Genomic DNA, 19518 nt, shown 5'->3' on the forward strand with positions numbered 1-19518 from the left:
TCCTTCAGATCTTAAAAAGCCTACAGCAAATTCTGTGGTTCCGGGAAGCCTCTCGAACTCTCCTCTGTCTCCACGTTGAGACTGTGCGTCTCATGTTCACAGGCTCTCGTTTCTAGCAATTTCGTGTTTCAGGAAATGATGTTCCTTCGTGCTTCCTCATGGTGCTGGGATTAGACACTCTCATCCGGGTTGAGTCACACCGGTGACAAAATATTCTGGAATGCCAAGACATTGCTGTCAGCTGTGGAGTGACAAGGCCAAGGGCACGTGAAGTCTCTACAGATAATGGATCGAATATGAAAACCACCAGGGCCAACCTTGAAGGGCGTGGGGTGAGGTTTGTGACATCTCTGTGCTGCCGCGGCCAGCGTTTGCAAACAAGCCTAAGAGTTGATAGTGGAAGGGAGGTGCCTCCAGAGCTGGGATACCTCCCAGTGTGGAGGGGACACCTGGGTGGCCTTCCACCCAGGAATTTCTTCAAGTAGCTAAGCAACACGGACTGGTCCTGAAGGCTGCATGCGGCAGTAGGGACAGTCGGAAATAATGGTCGGGGCCCTTAGAAGCATTCTGAAAAGGCAACAGAGGGCTTTTGAACAAGGATGGAAGGTAGGAAGGCAGCAATGGAGAGAACTCTGGAAGAACAAAGATAAATCAGGGAGGTCCGGGGGGCTCAGTTGGTTGGGCATCCAACTTCGGCTCAGGTCACGATCTCACCGGTCCTGAGTTCGAGCCCCACATCAGGCTCTGTGCTGACGGCTCGGAGCCTGGAGCCCACTTCGGATTCTGTATCTCCCTCTCTCCCTGCCCCATCCCCACTCACCCTCTGTCTCTCTCTGTCTCAAAAGTAAGTAAACTTTTTTTTTCAAAAGATAAATTATATGTTATGGGAGAGATGAAGGGAGAAATCCTGGGCTGCCATCTTGCATGGAAGGACTTCGGGTGAGCCAGGGAAAGAGTAAGAAAAGAGGAAAGCCTCTCCCTAGCTAGGATGCTAATTTCTGTTTGCCTGCTGGGCTCCGGGAGCGGAATGGCCGTGATGCTGTAGAATAGTGTTTTCACCAGGGTTTTGTCCACTCTGGATTATCCAAGCTCCGTGTTTCACTTCCTGTTTGGGGCTGGCCCTCTCGCTGTGTGTCAACATCGCTGCCCAAGATGATCATGAAAAATAGGAGACCGTGGCTGCTCACAGAAGAGCAGCTTTTAGTAGGGTCTTGCTTGGACAAGGCTGAAGCTTCCATGCTGGCTCAGTGGCGTGTGACCCTTGCTTCGTCAGGCCCACACTCCACGTCCCCCCGCCCGACTTCAAATCTGTAGTTTCACAGTGACCATGATTTTTGACTCCGGAGTCCCATATAGACCAGCCACTGGGATCCTTTGACCCTAAGCCCACTCCTTGGGCCCTAACTAGCTCAGCCACTCGTGGCAAAAAAAAACACAAAAACCCTCTGAAGTTCTCTGCCAACTTTTGTCACTACTTCTGAGACACCTCTGCTCCTCCCTCAGGGGACTTGTCCCTGCTCCAGACCCTTCTTCACTGGAGCCGCTTTGATATTGCTCTCCACGGCCCTTTCCCAGCGGGACCCTCTGAATCGCCTCCTTATTCTTTGTGTCAAGGATGCGGTGACTTCTTCAAAAGTTCCAGAGTCACTTTTTTTTAAGTTTACTTATTTATTTTGAGAGAGACAGAGAGAGAGAGAAAGAGAGAGAGAGAATCCCAAGCAAGCAGGCTGCTCACCGTCAGCAGAGAGCCTGACACGGGGCTTGAACTCACGAACCATGACGTCATGACCTGAGCCAAAACCAAGCATCAGACCCTTAAACGACAGAGCCACCCAGGTGCCCCAGAAGTTCCAGAGTCACTTTTTATGACAAGTCCTTCCTACGGGCTTCTCCATTTGCTCCATAAGCATTGATTCAGCACCTACAGTATGTCAGAGCTTTAGCCGGGGTTCAAGCTCTGGTTTCTCTCCTGTGCCATATTTTTTAGTATGTTAATATGCCAAAACTCTGATGCCACAGCCTAAGCTGGAGCCCGAGCCCCCAGGGCTTCGATGGAAGCAGGAAAACCACAGAAGGAAGGTTAAGGGTTGTGTAAGCTGCAAGGGCTACCATGACAAAATACCACGCACTCGGTGGTTTAAACAACAGAGACTTATTCCCTCGCAGATCCAGAGGTGACAAGTTCAAGGTCAAGGTGTCAGCAAAGTTTCTTTCTCCTGGGACCTCTCTCCTTGGCTCATAGATGTCCGCCTCTGTCCGTGTCCTCACATGGTCTTTTCTCTGTGCACAAGCGCCCCTGGTCGTCACCTCTCTTCTTACAAGGACGTGGTCCTATTGGATCATGCTACCACCCTTATGACCTCGATTAGCCTTAATGATCTCCCTAATTTGTGTCTCCAAATACAGCCACATTGGGTGCTAAGGCTTCAACCTAGGAGCTTGCTGCGGAACAGGGGGAGGGGAGCCCACAGTTCCGTCCATATAACACATTTTCTGCAACCAGTAGAAACTCAACTCTCATGTTGGGTTGTCCGGAGGAAGGGCGTCTCCACTGTTCATTCAGGAGCTCAACAGCGACCCAGGCTCAACGGCAACCATAGAAAGTATGTTCAGTTACGTGCACAGATTCAAAGACAATGACTCTCAAGTCCAAACACTGGTTGAAGATTCCGTGGGTCTGTTCTGCCCAAGTTAATTACTCTCCGTAAGAAGCCCCGAGAGCACCTACTCAGCCACGCTGGGTTGTTGCAGGGGTGTGCGAGGGTGTTCACAGGGTCCGCATCATCGGAAATGACGTTGACGTTGTTTCCCTCATTTATTTATTCAGAGCACCGGTAACAAATAACTGCGTAGCATTGCCCAGACCTTGAGTTAGAAGTTTTCAAGGCCACCAAGATGAATCAGGAACCAGAATGCCTCCACCTTGTTTTACGAATCTCAGGGCAAGGGTAGCCACTTGTACACATGCCAAGGAGAGAATTGTGAAAATCCAGATGGTCCCGAAGACAGAAGTCAACAAGAAAAAAATAAATATTGCCACTTTTTAGAATCAGCTTGTACCCATCAACTGCACAATTACTTCAAGATTCACACTTGATGGGGCGCCTGGGTGGCGCAGTCGGTTGAGCGTCCGACTTCAGCCAGGTCACGATCTTGCGGTCCGGGAGTTTGAGCCCCGCGTCGGGCTCTGGGCTGATGGCTCGGAGCCTGGAGCCTGTTTCCGATTCTGTGTCTCCCTCTCTCTCTGCCCCTCCCCCGTTCATGCTCTGTCTCTCTCTGTCCCAAAAATAAAAATAAAACGTTGAAAAAAAAAAAAAGATTCACACTTGAGGGGGCATCGGAAAAGGGATTTCTGCTCCTTGTCACTGTTCCATGTTGGGTTCGGTTTGCCTCCTGCTTTTCTTAATGTGTCACAGCTGCCATCAAGCAGCTCTCTGTCCTCTCCTCACTAAGGTTTATCCACTTTCTTTTCTTTTCTTTTCTTTTTTAAAGATTATTAGGCTACTTTGATAAGAAAGTTTTAGGCCAATTCTGGCCACTAAAGAAACGTGGTAACCGTAGAGTCAGAAGCCTCAAGAAGGGACAGAATTAGTCCTCATACAAGCTCAGTGAATTGAAGGGAACACTTGGTGACCCCACCGTCACCAGCGTGGGGGACTTTTTTTATTTTTTTTTTTTTTGTTTTTAATTTGTTTAAAGTTTATTTTTGAGACAGACAGAGAGACAGAGTGTGAGAGGGAGAGGGACAGAGAGAGAGGGAGATACAGAATCCGAAGCAGGCTCCAGGCTCCGAGCTGTCAGCACAGAGCCCGACGCGGGGCTCGAACCCACAAACTAGTGAGATCATGACCTGAGCCCAAGTCGGATGCTTAACCGACCGAGCCACCCAGGTGCCCCGGGAATTTTTTAAATAAATAACAACGATTTGTGCAATTTGCTTAGCAAAATTGCTTAGCAAAATTAGCCAAGCCGAGGCACTGTAGGTGTGCGGCAGGTATCCTGCTGCCTCTGAGTAGAAGTTTCCAGTAATTCCTCAAGACCAGAAGTGGCAATAGGACAAATAGTCTCGATACCACAGGAGTTTACAGGGAAGGGTCCAGAACGATGTCTTGAGGACTGAGCTGCTTGGGAGAGCTGCAGGGCACACATACGCTTGTCCTTCGGTGGATTGGGTATGTTATAGACACAAACTTTGTTTTGCTAGAAAGGGGTGTGGGAGATCACCTCCTAAATTCTGGTTGACCAGAAGTAGCTTCTCGATGCAATGGCCAAAATGACTCCCAAAAGCCTCACAAGGAAAAACAACCTTTAGAAGCAACAAAGAAGGTCAAGGAGCTAGAGAATGGAGAACACGTGACATGGGGAAGAAAGGCACGCGGCCCTTGGCACCACATCCGGCACGAGAAACTTACTCCTCCCATGTTCTGGAAGAAGCGAAAGTCTAAATGAATAAGTGGAAAAGGTTGAATCCGTTGTGTCAGGACCAGCCTCTTGCCACGAAAGGCGAACCTGGAGCTTCAAAAGGACGCAGCATAAGCATTTTACAATTCACGGGCAAATAACACTTCGTGCTGTCCTTGGGACAAAGAGACTCATCATGGTGGCTGATATCTCCCCACTGAGGGTCCGGGGGCAGCAGCTATGGGTACGCCTGGAACAGCCAATGGGAAGTAAAGGAAACATGACGGGCACCTTTTCAGCATTCCCCAGGTGTCCTGAGAGTTACCCAGTGTATCTGATTCGGGTGTGAACAGACAGCATCCACATGAGAGACAAACTTGAGTTTGGGCCAGAGGTAGTGTTTTTAAGCTCTTCTTCCATTGAACCCATGACTGGAAGTAAAGGAGCCTTTAGGAAGTAGGCAATGGAAGGCTACTGTCCAGGATATCCCCAGAGTTTTTCATCTGGGAGTGAGCACCGTTTTCGCGTTGGGCGGGACACTATTTCGCTTCGTAGGCCAACATGGCAGCCCAGTTTGCTGCCCATCAAACACCAGTTAACACCCTGCGGTCACACTGGCAACCAGCAAATGTTGCAACATAATTCCAACTGCCCTCCTGGGGGTATTATCTGGTTGAGTAGTACTGGATTCTCCCAAGGGACTTAATTTAGTCTTCTGGATCATAGCCTGTTATACTAAAATCGTGGGTCTTGGAAATGATAACGTTTATCCTGTAAATGTTGGACTCACATACTTAGCAAGATGTGACGATGTGTTCGAGGTAATTTTGAAGGATATTCAAGTGTGGAAAAGAGAAGAACTCAAGCATGCACTACGTCATTATTGCCTTGTCCAGCTTGCTCCCTTCAAGTGTTCACTCCATGACAAAACATCCATTGGGTGTTTTGAGTTTCCAGACTTAGGTCCTAGGACCTATCCATTTCACACGCTTATGCCCTACTTCGGGCCTTGAATGACTCATTTGCATTCTTGTCCTGCTTTTCATCTTACTCTCTGGCTGGATCTTTTACTTCCATCCACAGAGCAGCCAATGGCCAGCTCCCAACCATAGCTTGGCTTCCTGGCTGCTGTTTTTGTACTATTCCTTCAACATGGCAACCTGGACAGATCATCTTGGAAGGACCACTGTGCCTAGTTCAGCCCTGGGAACACCCACACTTGGGCAGGGTTCTCCCAGGCCAGCCTCTCTCAGTCTTGACTCAGTTTTGGTGGCGCGGCAAAAACAGACCTGACGTAGAATGGACGAACAGTAGTAAAGTGGGTACCCAGTTGCTCCCGGGAAAGAACAATGGAGAAAAACGTTTAAAACAATGCTTATAGCTTCACAGTTCACATGCAAGGATGCACAGTGTGCATCATAAAGCAAATTCTAAGAATAGGAAATAAGTAGGATCTCATGGGTTCCGCTGACAATCGGTGGTTCATGGAACTAAAAAAGTCTAAGGGTAGATCTGGGTTTGAGACGAGGTGGATCAAGGAGTTCAGTTTGTAAAATAGACGTGAAATGTCTTGGTCTTGCTCTCTTCTGTGTTGTCTTCGTTCTTTAAAAACTTTCCACACTTGAAGGACGATTGAGACAGCCACAGAAAGTACAGCTTGCCTTCTGTGAGCTTTACACCCAGTGTAAAGAATGCCTGTTCTTCAATGATTCCAGAAAAAGTCCTGGCCTCTCATTCTTCTGGATTCATATGTTACATATGCCCGAATGAGTCACAAATCTCAAGGGTGTGAAGTACTCTTGTAGGCTCCAGGAGAGCCAGAGGTGGGAGGGGCGGTTCCCCAAAGGAGAGCCAGAGTACCGCGGTCAAAGTAAGAGGCAAGGAAGTCTGAGGAGCCAAGAACGATGGGTGTCTGGGACGTTGGTCAGGGGCTCTTGACCTGGATTTGGTAATGGAAGAGTACAGTTTTCTTTTATGTGTGTGTGTGTTTGTGTGGCCATCAGCCCTCTAGAAAGTAAACTCCACCATCCAGACGGGCGGCCATTCTTTCCGTCTCTTTCGCACACTACTGCGTTGCCATTTTCTAGAACACTGCCTAGCAACATGGTGGGTTCCCCCAAAATAGCTGATGAGTAAACGAGTATGGAAATCCATGTCTAGGCAGGGAAAGATCAGTGGAGAGTGTGTGGGTAGAGACTGCAATGTGCTACAGACTTCCATGCCAGATAGAGGACATCGCTAACACTTTCCTGAGATCCGCCCCCATCAGTAGTGATGGATTTAAACTCTGCAGACATGCGCCAAAGACCGAGCACACCAAATGCATGGTTTCTTTGCCTTATCTTGCTAATACTTCCATTTTCAGAGAATAGAGGAAGTTGTGTCCCTTAAAATTGCCTCTGACCAAATGGTAAGAACCACTTAATATTGAGAGTGAAAGAGATAAGCACTTTGAGACAAGGTGGCCATATCAGCAAAGTGTTAAGGATATTGGTCTAAAAATGCCGATATGGTGATTCAGAACTTCATATGAACAAATAAATAAGATTTATCTGAATACAAAGGGCAAGGAATGGGGAATATTATACCAGATATGAAAACATGTTCTAAGACAGTAACAACTAAAAAATATGAAACTACTTCAGAGCAGACAGACAAATCAATGGAACAAAACAGAGAATGTGGAAATAAGCCAAAATACATACATAGGTGACATTTCAAACGAGTGTGGACAAAGTGTACTATTTGATCAGTGGTGCTGAAGCAGCATAGAAGCTGTCTTGAAAAAATAAATTTGGATTACACCCTACACCTGGATAAATTCCAAATGTAAAAACTTAAAACCCCAAAGTAGAAGAAAAAAGCAGAAGAAAATCATCTAGTGATTTTAGAATAAGGAAGACTTTTCCAAGTGTGACGTAAGATTGAGGAGCCACAAGAGAAAAGATAATACACTCTCCTATGGGAAAATAAAATAAAACCTTTCCATACAATAAGTGTTACGAATAAAGTCAGAAAGACAACAAATCGGGGAGAAATCTCTACTTCTCCCGTCATAGACAACGTCTCAATTTCCCCAATAGGTTGAGTCCAAATTCATTTTTTTTATTTTATTTTTTTTTTTTTTATTTTTTTTTCAACGTTTATTTATTTTTGGGACAGAGAGAGACAGAGCATGAACGGGGGAGGGGCAGAGAGAGAGGGAGACACAGAATTGGAAACAGGCTCCAGGCTCTGAGCCATCAGCCCAGAGCCCGACGCGGGGCTCGAACTCACGGGCTGCGAGATCGTGACCTGGCTGAAGTCGGACGCTTAACCGACTGCGCCACCCAGGCGCCCCCAAATTCATTTTTTTTAAAGATGATCAAGCCATTCAAAAGTCAGCCAAGGATATAAACAGCTCACAGAAAAGTAAATATGAAAAGGCTCTTGACCATATGAAATATGGTCAACATCACTTGTTAACAACGTACAAATTAAAACTGCCCTGAGAGACATTTTTGGTCACTCAGACTGGCAAAGATCCAAAAGTCCAATAAGGTCCCGGGTTGGTGAGGCCTGAAGTATGGGGAACTCATTTATCACTGGAGAGGAAATAAATTGAAAGGCTACAAAGGTCAGTTTGGCAATATCTATTAGAATTACAAATGTGCCTCCCCTCTGACCCAGCAATTCCATTTCAAGACCTTTATCCTACAGTTATACTCACATATATGCAACGTGATGTATATGCCAGATTATTCGTCACAACATTGTAGGAGCGAAAGATCAGAGACTATCTAAATGTCCATTACGAAGGGACTTGGACAAAGCAATATTGTGCAACTGTGAAAAAGAATGAAAGATCTCCAAAATGTACTGATGGCTGGAAAAAAAAAAAAATCAAAGCATCTAACGATGTGTAAAAAGGAGGGGGGAAGTACATACGTATATTTTTTTCGAGGGCTTAAAAATCTCTGGAAGGACCTTCAAGAAACTGGGTCACTAAGGCCTGTTTATATTCAAGGGGAGAGGAATCCGACTCTCTCTCTTGATAGAAGGAATGGCAAATGGCAAAGAATTTACAGACGTATTTAAAACCCACACTACATTTTTATTCTCCTAGAATTCTGAACCATGTCGTGGGCTTCCTAGTCAAATATTAAATCATTCACTTCTCGAGAGTGAATACCTTTGGGTTTCCTGGTTGCACTGGTTTGCACTCATTAAAAGGAAAGAAAATTTCAACTTTCTTCAGAATTGGTTGCAAGTTAGGCTTGATTTCGGCCTTCTAAGTGGTCTTGGAAAGATTCTTCCTGGTTTCTGGTGGGGATCCTGGCCAAACCAAAGACAGAAAAAGAGAGAGAAATATGTTACATCTGTGGTAGTTAGAGATGAGGTAACTGTTGTGCTCGTCTTTATATTCCTTTGTGATTTCTAATATTTCCTCAATGAGCAGAAGTTCCTGTTATAACCAGAAAAAATGAGTTATTTAAAAATGTATGTGATATTTCAAATTCACATATCCGTTAAAATTCATATATTTCAGATTCACCCTAGTTTCCAAAGGTCAGTCCCTAGAAGAATGTTGCCTCTGCTGATGGAGTGATGAATGGAAGGATGCTAGTTGGAAAATCTAAATGAGAATCATACTTGTCTCTAGGAAGGAAGGAAAGAAGGAAGGAAGGAAGGAAGGGAGGGAGGGAGGAAGGAAAGAAGGAAGGAAGAGGGAAAGAAGGAGAAAGAAAGAAAGAAAGAAAGAAAGAAAGAAAGAAAGAAAGAAGACAAGAAAAGGAAAAGAAGAAAGGGAAAAGAAGAAAGAAAGGGAGAGAAAGAAAGAAAGAAGAGGGAAGGAGGAAGAAAGAAAGAAAGAGACAAGAAAAGGAAAAGAAGAAAAAAGGGAGAGAAAAAAGAAGGAAGAGGGAAGGAAGGAGAAAGAAAGAAAGAAAGAAAGAAAGAGACAAAAAAAGGAAAAGAAGAAAGGGAGAGAAAGAAAGAAGGAAGAAAGAAAGAAAGAAAGAAAGAAAGAAAGAAAGAAAGAAAAAGAAAAAACAAGAAAAGGAAAAGAAGAAAGGGAGAGAAAGAAAGAAAAAGACAAGAAAAGGAAAAGAAGAAAGAAAGGGAGAGAAAGAAAGAAAGAGACAAGAAAAGGAAAAGAAGAAAGGGAGAGAAAGAAAGAAAGAAAGAAAGAGACAAGGAAAGGAAAATAAGAAAGGGAGAGAAAGAAAGAAAAAGACAAGAAAAGGAAAAGAAGAAAGAAAGAAAAAGACAAGCAAAGGAAAAGAAGAAAGAAAAAGAAAGAGAGAAAGAAAGAAAGAAGGAAGGAAGGGGGAAGGAGGAAGGGAGGGGGAGGGAGGAAGGGAGGAAAGGAGGGAGGGAGAAAACTAAGGTGGATGGGTAGAAATAGAAGTGAAAGAAAAGGCTGAAGCGAGGATGGCTGGAGAGGTCGCAGGGTAGATGTCACTGGCGACAGAAAGGAGCCACCAAGACATCACCAAAAGAGGGACGCTGGGGACCTTAAGTAGTAGACATTAGATAGGCTTAACATGTTATATATCTTTAAATGAAATCTTATGATGTTTGGCTATGTGGTGAGGGATGTGCAATTCTTCTCAATTCCTTTATGGAAAGGTCAGTAATTTTGTATATTTGTATTTCAGATCCCCAAAAGGAATTTAGCTGGAGAGGAGCCTGTAAGAAACCTTCAGCTGGGGAAGGGCTTCCCCAGCAGAGTCACGGGAAGGGTAGGCGGCTCAGCTGGCTGGAGCGTGAAGTGACATGCCGGGGGGGGGGGGGGGGGGGGCAAGAGATGTACTAGAAGGACAATAAGCAGGAGACACTGTGGAGGCCACCCCCCACCCCCTGCCGCCCTGTAGGACGTGCGCACCTGGTCTCGTAGATTCCGTACAAGCGCCAAGGAGTTTCACGCGCGGGTTTCTTAGATTTGTCACTTAGACCACGTGGCTACCACTGAAGGACAGATCAGAGTGGTCAAGGTTGGCGACAGGGAGACAGATTAGACTTTTATTTTACAACAAAACTCATCCAGGTGATGGATGAGGAAAACGCAGAACAGGATCGTGGTGGTGGGGGGTGAAAGAAACGCACGGGTGTGGGAACTTTGCAGAGGACAGAAGCAGCAAGCTGTCACGATTGGCTGGACTGACGTCAGATGAGAGAAGCGCGTCTTAGGCTTCATAGAATGGCTACTGTTAACACATTAAAAAAAAAAAAAAAAAAAAAGAAAAGACAAAGCACATTTAGAGAAAAGCAATTGGGGATGCCTTGCTTCCATTTTTGCTTTCTGTTTCTTTTTCGTGAAAAGCTATGAGCTCTTTTTTGAAGTTTTATTTGCAACATTTAGGGGGCAAAAATTTATAGAGCTGTTTAGCAAGGGGCTGGATATCTGGTCTATGGTTTGGGAAGGAAGCAGAGAAATCATTAGGATAGAGGCAAATAAGTGAGAGGGAAGAAATGGGTTTGCCCCTGGGAAAGAAGAATGGAGGGTCAAGAATGATGCCCTCGGAGGGGTGCCCGGGTGGCTCAGTCAGTTAAGCGTCCGACTTCGGCTCAGGTCATGATCTCGTGGTTTGCAACTTCGAGCCCCGAGTCGGGCTCTGGGCTGACCGCTCAGAGCCTGGAGCCTGCTTTGGATTCTGTGCCTCCCTCCCCTGCTCACGCTCTGTCTCTCTTTCTCAAAAAAAAAAAAAAAAAAAAAAAAAAAAAAAAACATTAAAAAAAAATTTTTTTTTAAATGATGCCCTTGGAAAGTGATGTTTGGAGATACAGATGTGACTCTAGGGTGTGTGGCTTGTGTTACCAGTTCATGACGACCTGATTATTTAAGTCGGCACCTTCAGCTGCAAAAACAGAGACTCATTCAATTTATCTCAGGAAAAATGGGATGGCTCAGTTGGTTGAGCGTCCGACTTTGGCTCAGGTCATGATCTAACAGCTCGTGAGTTCGAGCCCCGCGTCAGGCTCCGTGCTGACAGCTCAGAGCCTGGAGCCTGCTTCGGATTCTGTGCCTCCCTCTCTCTCTGCCCCTAACCCACTTGCATTCTGTCTCTGTCTCTCTCAAAAATAAATAAACATTAAAAAACATTTTTTAAAAAAAGTGCGGTTTATTGGAAAGGTCAGGTAGACCAGAACCCAGCGTGTAGAGCTCAGCAGATGAGGCAGGTCTAGGGGTGCCTGTCTCTCTCCAACCCCATTTCTCTCTGTGAATCCTCTATACTATCTCAATACCAACCAGATTTATTAGCTCTTTTTTAGGACTAACTACCCCAAGACTTAGAAGATGTATAAATGTCTTGGAACCGTAAGCAAAAAGTCATATATGTGTTCGTTTGTACACTTCCCTGGGGGAGAGAGTCCACACTTTTATACGCTTCTCAGAGCGATCCCAGATACAAAGGAAGCCTTCAGACCTCCTCGTGTCTCTCTCTCTATCTCTCTCTCTCTCTCTCTCCCTCCCTAGGCAGAGGCAAGCTCCGGGGTGCCTCAGCCCCAACTCAGCCCGATCATATCCTTTCACTACCAGATCTATCTATTGCAAATTACAAAATTCTTTTCATTTTTGTTAGTTCAGATGGGTCGAGCTTTTTCTGCATCAGGCCAAAGGCGATTGGAAAAGCCAGCACGGCTGAGTGGTGACAAATGTGAAGCAAGTTTTCCTAAGGAGGAGGTTAGGCAAGGCAGTTTCCTTTCGAAGAGAGACAGTAGATCCAGGATCACAGGAAAGGGTTGGCCTTTCCTGAAGGGTGGCCTTTCCTGAAGCATGGCCACTAGCCCTTCAGGGCAAATAGATTCTGTATGAGGCACCCTGGCTGGAATGATCACCCCCTGGCTGACTGAAACGGGCTGATAGTAAGCTGGAAAGAAATCGCTGATGGAATTCTACACAAACTGTTCCTCGCCTTATCTTTTCTACCCTTTCGGTCAGTAAGAGCATATCAAACATGAATATCAAATCTGCATTTATCAGAAAGCTGGGGACACCCTATAGCATACTGGAGGACAGATCTCGGTCTCCAAAAGAGCTTGGCAGCCTGGAGTCATGATTTGAATCAAAGACGATGCGATTTGGTGCAACTGAATGTGAAATACTGTATTTAGAATTTTTTTTAATGTTTATTTATTTTTGAGAGAGAGAGAGACAGAGCATGGGGGGTGGGGAGGGGCAGAGAGAGGGAGACACAGAATCCGAAGCAGGCTCCGGGCTCCGAGCTGGCAGCACGGAGTCCAACGTGGGGCTCGAACTCACGAACTGTGAGACCGTGACCTGAGCCGAAGTCGGAGGCTCAACCACCTGAGCCACCCGGGAGCCCCTAAAATACCGTATTTAGAAGGATTAAAATCAAACACATACCTGCAACATCAGGAAGAGGAGGCCGAACTATAGTGTCAAATAATCTCTCGCCAACTTGAGCCGCTAGCATAAAATGATTGCTGAGAAGAAAAGGAAAAAACAACCACTTTGTATTAATAAAGGTTTCAATGCCCAGACCCAAGTGAAATGGTCCATTCGTCATTGACTAGACGGTATTTATCCACATGTAATACTTGCTTCCTGGGGCCATATTAAAAAAAAAAAAAAAGTGTTGGAAGACTTTTCTTCTTTAGAGCAGTTTTAGGTTTGCAGCAAAATTGAGGGGTGGTGCAGAGATTCCCCTTACCCCCCCCCCTTGCTTCCACACATGAAGAGCCTCCCCCATTACCAACGTCCCCCACCAGAGTGGGAAAACAGCTGAAATCAATGAACCTACATCGATCGTCACGTCAATATCCCTCAAGGTCCACAGTTTACGTTACAGTTCACCCTTGGTGCTGCGCTTTCCAGGGGTTTCTGGGACCACGCAGGCCTTTAGGCTGGGACCACGCAGGCCCTTAGGCTGGCCTGCCCCGGCTTTGATTTGGATTTCTTCCTAAGGTATTTTCTCTCCTCTTTGCTGGCCCACACTCTATCCCTTCCGGTCCCTGAGCAAATGTTGCCTTTCCTTCTGCACCCGGCCGGGTTCTACCGCCTGACCTCCAGTTACGTTGGAGAGCCCTGGACACAGCCCTGGCCTTTGTCACCTTGCAATCCCACCTCCCTCCACCCTCCGAAACAGACTCCTACAAGTTGCAGGGAGCAATCACGAGGGCTGGCTCTTTAGTCTTCACAGCACCCACCACACAAGAAACTGGGGCATGGGGTCGAGTCTCAAAGTAAGTGACTGGCAGAGTCAGGGTTCAGACCCCACGTATTTGACCCTCGAGGCGTGTCGAGCCCCGGTCCGCTTTTTCACTCCCTCTGTGAGCTCTGCCAGGACGAAGTCCCAGAAACCAGTCTTAGAATGGCCCATTCTGTCTCTTTGGAAGTCTCTATGTTGCCACTCAAGTTGTCAGCCCTCGTTTCCTCGGTCCACAGCACCTGGCTGTCTCTCTCTCTCTCTCTCTCTCTCTGCCCTTCCCTGCTCCCACTCACCCTCCCTCACATACAGAGTCAGCTCATGACAAAACAAGTTGTTTTTACTTTGGCACTTCATCTGAGTCTGTGACCTTCACTCGAAGAACACCATGAGAGACAGATAAGTTTTGGCTACAGGTCGGAAAGGACGGACGTTTGCCGCCCTGATGGCGTGGCTTATCAGACAAGCTCGTCACATAAATCTGCACAACTCCTACATCATCACTGATACCAACTTGCTTTCAAACCCAGCTGTGACTGTCCAAAGATTGGTACATTTCTTTGCCCAGGGGATGAAATTTAGCCACATCAGAAATTGGGTAAACTGGGGTGCCTGGGTGGCTCAGTCGGTTAAGCCTCCGACTTTGGCTCAGGTCGTGATCTCACAGTTCGTGGGATCAAGCCCCATGTCGGGCTCTGTGCTGACAGCTCAGAGCCTGGAACCTGCTTCGGATTCTGTGTCTCCCTCTCTCCCTGCCCCCTCCCCCACTCACATCTGTCTTTGTCTCTCTCTCTCTCTCTTTCAAAAAATAAATAAACGTTAAAAAAATTTTTTTAAGAAATTGGGTTAACGGCATATGTGGGAACCATGTAATTGAAAAAAAAAAAAATTAGACAAAGTCCTCCACGGGCACAGGCTGGTCAAGAAGGTACTCAGACATTAGAAGAAATCACAGGACTATCATTTTGAACTTGCCGGTGGTATAGACCGCGTATGGGGGAACAGGAGGCAGAGACCGATCGTGGCAGGGTAAGGGGGGCCGTCAGATGAAGTTGGCATGGCCGTGGGAAGCAGTGAGATTTGAAAAGACCAAGTGTGATACCCAACAGAACCAAATGCTCCTGCCGAGTAAATGAGAGTCTGGGGTGGACCCATCCTTCCCCTGACAGCAAAGAGACAGGGTAGGAGCACCGGCCTGAGGCAGGACTTCAGCCAAACCCGGGGCTCTAGGAGTCCCCAGGGACAGGAGGCTGGCCTCTCGGATGGCAGAGCGTATCAACACTGAATCGTCGCCATTCCCTTCCTCAAACCCACAGGCAAGACCAAGTGTATGCTTTCAGGCTAATGAGCTCTCAGAATGCCAAACTAAACTTCATTTTCTGTTTGGAAGATTTTTCCATTTCTGGCCCTGGTGAAAGACCCGGCGGTTTCACCCAGAGCTCTTCCTCCAGTAAGAACAATTAACCCAAAGCAAACTACGTGCCCTAGGGTATCAGAGCCCCCATAGAATGGGCACACGAGTCCCCAAGGCAGGCCGAGAGTCAGGCCAGGGGCACATCTGCTCGTTTTCCCTTCCAAAATAATCCTGGCACCTGCCAGGAAACGACTGCCCAGTAACTGGCCGCGGCCAGCGGTGACCACACAGAGCGACCCAAGTAGCAATTCAGGGTGATGTCCCCAGACCACGGTAACATACATTAAGTCGTAACACATTTCAGACTTCTGTGGCCGGCGTGTACTTAAATAAAAATTACTCTTGGAGAGCGTAACGAAAACTTGGTCTCTTTTAAAGGCTATGATCTACTTAATTGATCCAATAACGTCTCTCTCTTACGCAACTACCCACCCGGTCACAGAGGGGACCCGGATGATGCGGGCTAACTCCCCTAGCCAGAGGGTGACGTCACTCACACCTCTCTTCCCCAGCATGAACACCTGCTGGTTTCCTTTCACACACTCTCTTACCCAACACACTGTCTCCATTATCCATGCCAGGCAATTAATCTATTTTTAAAAGTCCACTAAAATGAGAAATTATAAAAAAAAAAAAAAACTAAAAAACGAGACTGATACGTACAATCAATGACCCTTTTACTTTAATCTAAAAACAAGTGTACATTAATTGGTTGGTTTTTCCTTGAGCCAACAGTGCCTGATTTCCCTCAGACCGCAGTCAACCAGGAAAGAAAGAGAAATGTCATGACATCTCCACGATTAGTTCCCTGACTAATTGTAAGAGAATCCCGGCTGAGAAGTCACCTGGGGGCTTAGCTCTTTCAACTCCTTCAACGGAATTGAAAATAATGTATGATTTTTGTGATTCTACAGACAAGTAAAATGAAGTCCAACCAACGATGTCAGCAAACCCTCCAGAAAGCGCTGTCTTAAGTGCCTCCAAAAAGGGAGATCAAGGGTGAACAGTGATCTGCTCTCTAGAACCCTAGAAAGATTCAGAAGTTAGAGTATGGTTGGTTGAAGGCAGGAGGGAGGCAGGAGACTGGTTCCCATCCCCACCTATCAAGGGGTGCAGGGGTCTTATTTGGGGGGTGAAATGAACATGAAAGGCTCCAAACAAAACCACCAGCTATGGTGGAGGGCAGGGGAGTGGGACTCTACTGACATCAAGGCAATGGGTGAAAGTCCACATGCTATGGGGCGCCTGGGTGGCTCAGTAGGTTAAGCATCTGACTTCCGGACAGTTCATGAGTTCGAGCCCTGCAACGGGCTCTCTGCCCTCAGCACAGAGCCTGCTTCAGATCCTCTGTTCCCCTCTTTCTCTCTCTCTCTCTCTCTCTCTCTCTGCCCCTTCCCTGCTTGTGCTCTCTCTCTCTCTTTCTCTCTCAAAAATAAACATTTTTTTTTAAATCCACATGCTGAACCCTGAGACCCCACTGCCACCTTGTCGGCTGCTCAGCTCTGAGAAGGCTGGCAGCCATGCAGTTACCCTAAGACAAGAAACTGGAGTATGACAGGAGGGCAGGGTATGTGCAAAGGCCCAGGGGTTGAGACAGAGCTGCAAAGTGGATGGATGGGGTGAAGAGTGAGCCGTGAGCACAGTGACTTGGGCAGAGCCAAAATAGGGAAACTGATCCTCATTTTCTAGCCTAGAAGGAGTTGCAGAGGGTTCTAGAAAGTAAAGTGACACAATCACATCAGCATTAAAAAAATGCTGTTTCTTTATTTTGGGGAGGGACAGAGGGTGAGTGGGGGAGGGGCAGAGAGAGAGGGAGACATAGAATCCGAAGCAGGCTCCAGCCTCTGAGCTGTCGACCCAGAGCCTGATGTGGGGCTCGAACTCACAGACTGCAAGGTCATGACCTGAGCCGAAGTCAGACACTTGACCTACTGAGCCACCCAGGCGACCCTCACATCAGCATTTTAAAAAGATTCCGTCTTTCTCCCTCTCTCTCTGTCCCTCCTGTGCCTTCTCTCTCAAAATAAAGAAATAAACATTTAAAAGAAATAAAAAGATCATTCTGGCAGCAGAATGGGATCTAAATGGCTCAAGAGGGAAAATTGGGAATGTTTGGTTGGGTACGAGCCTCAAAGAAGGCCTAGGAGAGGGGGAGGGTTGATTGAGATGGGACAGAATACCCTGGGCAAGTTAAAACTAAAAACCAGAGTCAGCCTCCTGATGGCCTCTTATTCCAAATGGCAGGACTCCGCACTCACGACGTCGCCCCTCCACCTTCCCGGTTAATAGACCCAGGAATGAACTGAGCTATTGATGGTGGAGAAGAGCTACCCTGTGGAGGCCAGAAGCTCCTGTGGTATTTTCGACCGCTTGCCCATCTCTTGCCAGGAAACGTCATTTAATTTTGGATTAGATGGATTTGCCAGGAAACACGCCCGTGGGTTGCAGCGCCGAGGAGTAGAGGTCGGTTTTACAATTATGAAACAGCTTTTCCAGGAGCACCGGAAGTCATCAAGCCATCTCCTTAAAGGGCAGCTATTGAAATGAGACCCACACAGCCTCTCGCTGGTGGGCACACCAGTGACAATGACGTGTGTGGGGGAGGAACTCTGGGCACAGGCCGTGAGCTAGGCGGCTTGGGAGAAGAGGTTGGGGTTCCTCTGCAAACGTCAGCAGCAAGGACTGGACATCAAACTTGAAGCTGAGCCCCTGCCAAGACCCTCACTGTATCTTCCCATGGCCTGGAGAGTTCCTGGACCGTGCACGGGGTATCCAGAATTAACACTACCCCCAAGAGAACCAATTCCGATTTACTTCTCAAGATGACTTTAGCCACGACCAGGCAAATGACAAAATCTGAGTGCCATTCTGGGCTCCAATAGTTTCCAGCTAGAGGAATAGTTCAACAACTCGTTTCCGGTTTGGGAACTGAAAATAAATGCCAGCTAGGATCTTCGGCCAGTCTCGGAAACAGCCCTGCCTCTGATTCGGGCCACGCCTTCATGAAGGGGGCAGGGACCTCGAAGAGGTCATTCAACCAGCGTGGGAAACTTCCAGAGATGCCACAAAACTCAGTCAGCAAGATAAATAATATCTTCGTGCAAGATTTTAAAAATCAAAATTAAGGTGAAAAAAACCAATGATGAAGGACAGAGCAAAAGTTCATGAAAAAGTGCTGTGCTGAGTCATACTGGAGTCTGAGGCTAAAAGGAAGATCAGTGACGTCAATCGTTTACGTATTGTAAATGCTGATATGTTGTTCGTTATGGATAGTTTTGCATTAATTCTTATTATTAAAGATACGTTACGGGGGCGCCTGGGTGGCTCAGTCGGTTGAGCATCCGACTTTGGCTCAGGTCATGATCTCGAGGTTCATGAGTTTGAGCCCTGCGTCGGGCTCTGTGCTGACAGCTCAGAGCCTGGAGCCTGCTTCGGATTCTATGTTTCCCTCTCTCTCTGCCCCTCCCCCACTCATATTCTTTCTTTCTCTCTCTCTCTCTCTCTCTCTCAAAAATAAATAAACATTTGAAAAATTTAAAAAAAAACAAATAAAAATATATTACATTAAAACAGTGTAGCTTGAGTGCTGATTTTTTGGACACCTCCTTAAATCTTGCACCAGAAGCAAGCACCTTGCTTGCCTGGCTCTCAGTCCAGCCATGTGGGCAGGAATTTGGAGTTTTATACACCTTCTCTCCTAACATCATCCACCTTACCCATCCCTACATACACACACACACACACACACACACACACACGCATGCACACACGCACACGCACGCACTGGCATGGAGAAATTAAAAACTACTCTTTGGAAACATAAGCCCACAGCCCGTTCGTTCATTTGTGGAGGTTAGAGAGGGCATTCTTAAAACAACTTTTCTCATTTATCTTTGCAAGAGTGTTGCCGTTCGCCTTTAAATACACACCTGAGATCAGCTTTCGGAACGGAGCTGTACCCTCGGGTTGTGCTCACACACAGAGAGGAGGAAAATCAATTTCAATCCCCGAAAGACGGAATTACTGGTGCAGAAGGTCACTACACGCTAGCACTGCTCAATGGGCTTGGAACAAGATCCTTGTCCGCGTTGCTTCGCTGCCCTCCCAGCGGAGGGAGGAGGGAAGACCGGAGACGCTCATGCTCACCAGGGAAGAGAAAGATGTCGCTTGTACAAGCCACAGGGTAAATACTTTAAACAGCGAAGGGGAAGGGGCGGACGCGCGCGTGCAACGAGGAGTCGCGGACTTCTGTTTGCACCTAACGCTCTAGAGAAATTGGCCACGACTGGCTCAACCAACTGAAAATACGGCTGCTGTAATTCTGTCAAGGTCACCTGTCAGGCTGGCTTATCTACTCCCCAAGGGCTGCTGCACAGATCGGCCCTACCGAAGGGACATAACTCACGGTCGGCCGTATCTCCGGGGAAACCTCCCGGGCCTGGTTGCCATTTTGCTCACGCCCTTCCCTGCTCAGGTATCAGATTCAGGCCAGCTGCCGTCTACAGCGGATACAGGCGGGGCTTGGAGCCCGGACCAGTGGTCACGGCCGTC

At 47.0% G+C, this 19518-nt stretch overlaps 1 long non-coding RNA gene across 1 annotated transcript; it reads right to left on the reverse strand.

Moving 5' to 3' along the window:
- Positions 1-10383: 10383 nt before the first annotated feature.
- LOC123609687 lies at positions 10384-19313 on the reverse strand. The gene is made up of 3 exons (XR_006717899.1): positions 18897-19313; positions 12752-12831; positions 10384-10589 (listed from the first exon to the last, which is right to left on the reverse strand). It is a non-coding gene; the product is annotated as an uncharacterized LOC123609687 (long non-coding RNA).
- Positions 19314-19518: the final 205 nt, after the last annotated feature.

Source organism: Leopardus geoffroyi, chromosome B2 (assembly GCF_018350155.1).
Source record: "Leopardus geoffroyi isolate Oge1 chromosome B2, O.geoffroyi_Oge1_pat1.0, whole genome shotgun sequence".
NCBI classification, from domain to species: domain Eukaryota; kingdom Metazoa; phylum Chordata; class Mammalia; order Carnivora; family Felidae; genus Leopardus; species Leopardus geoffroyi.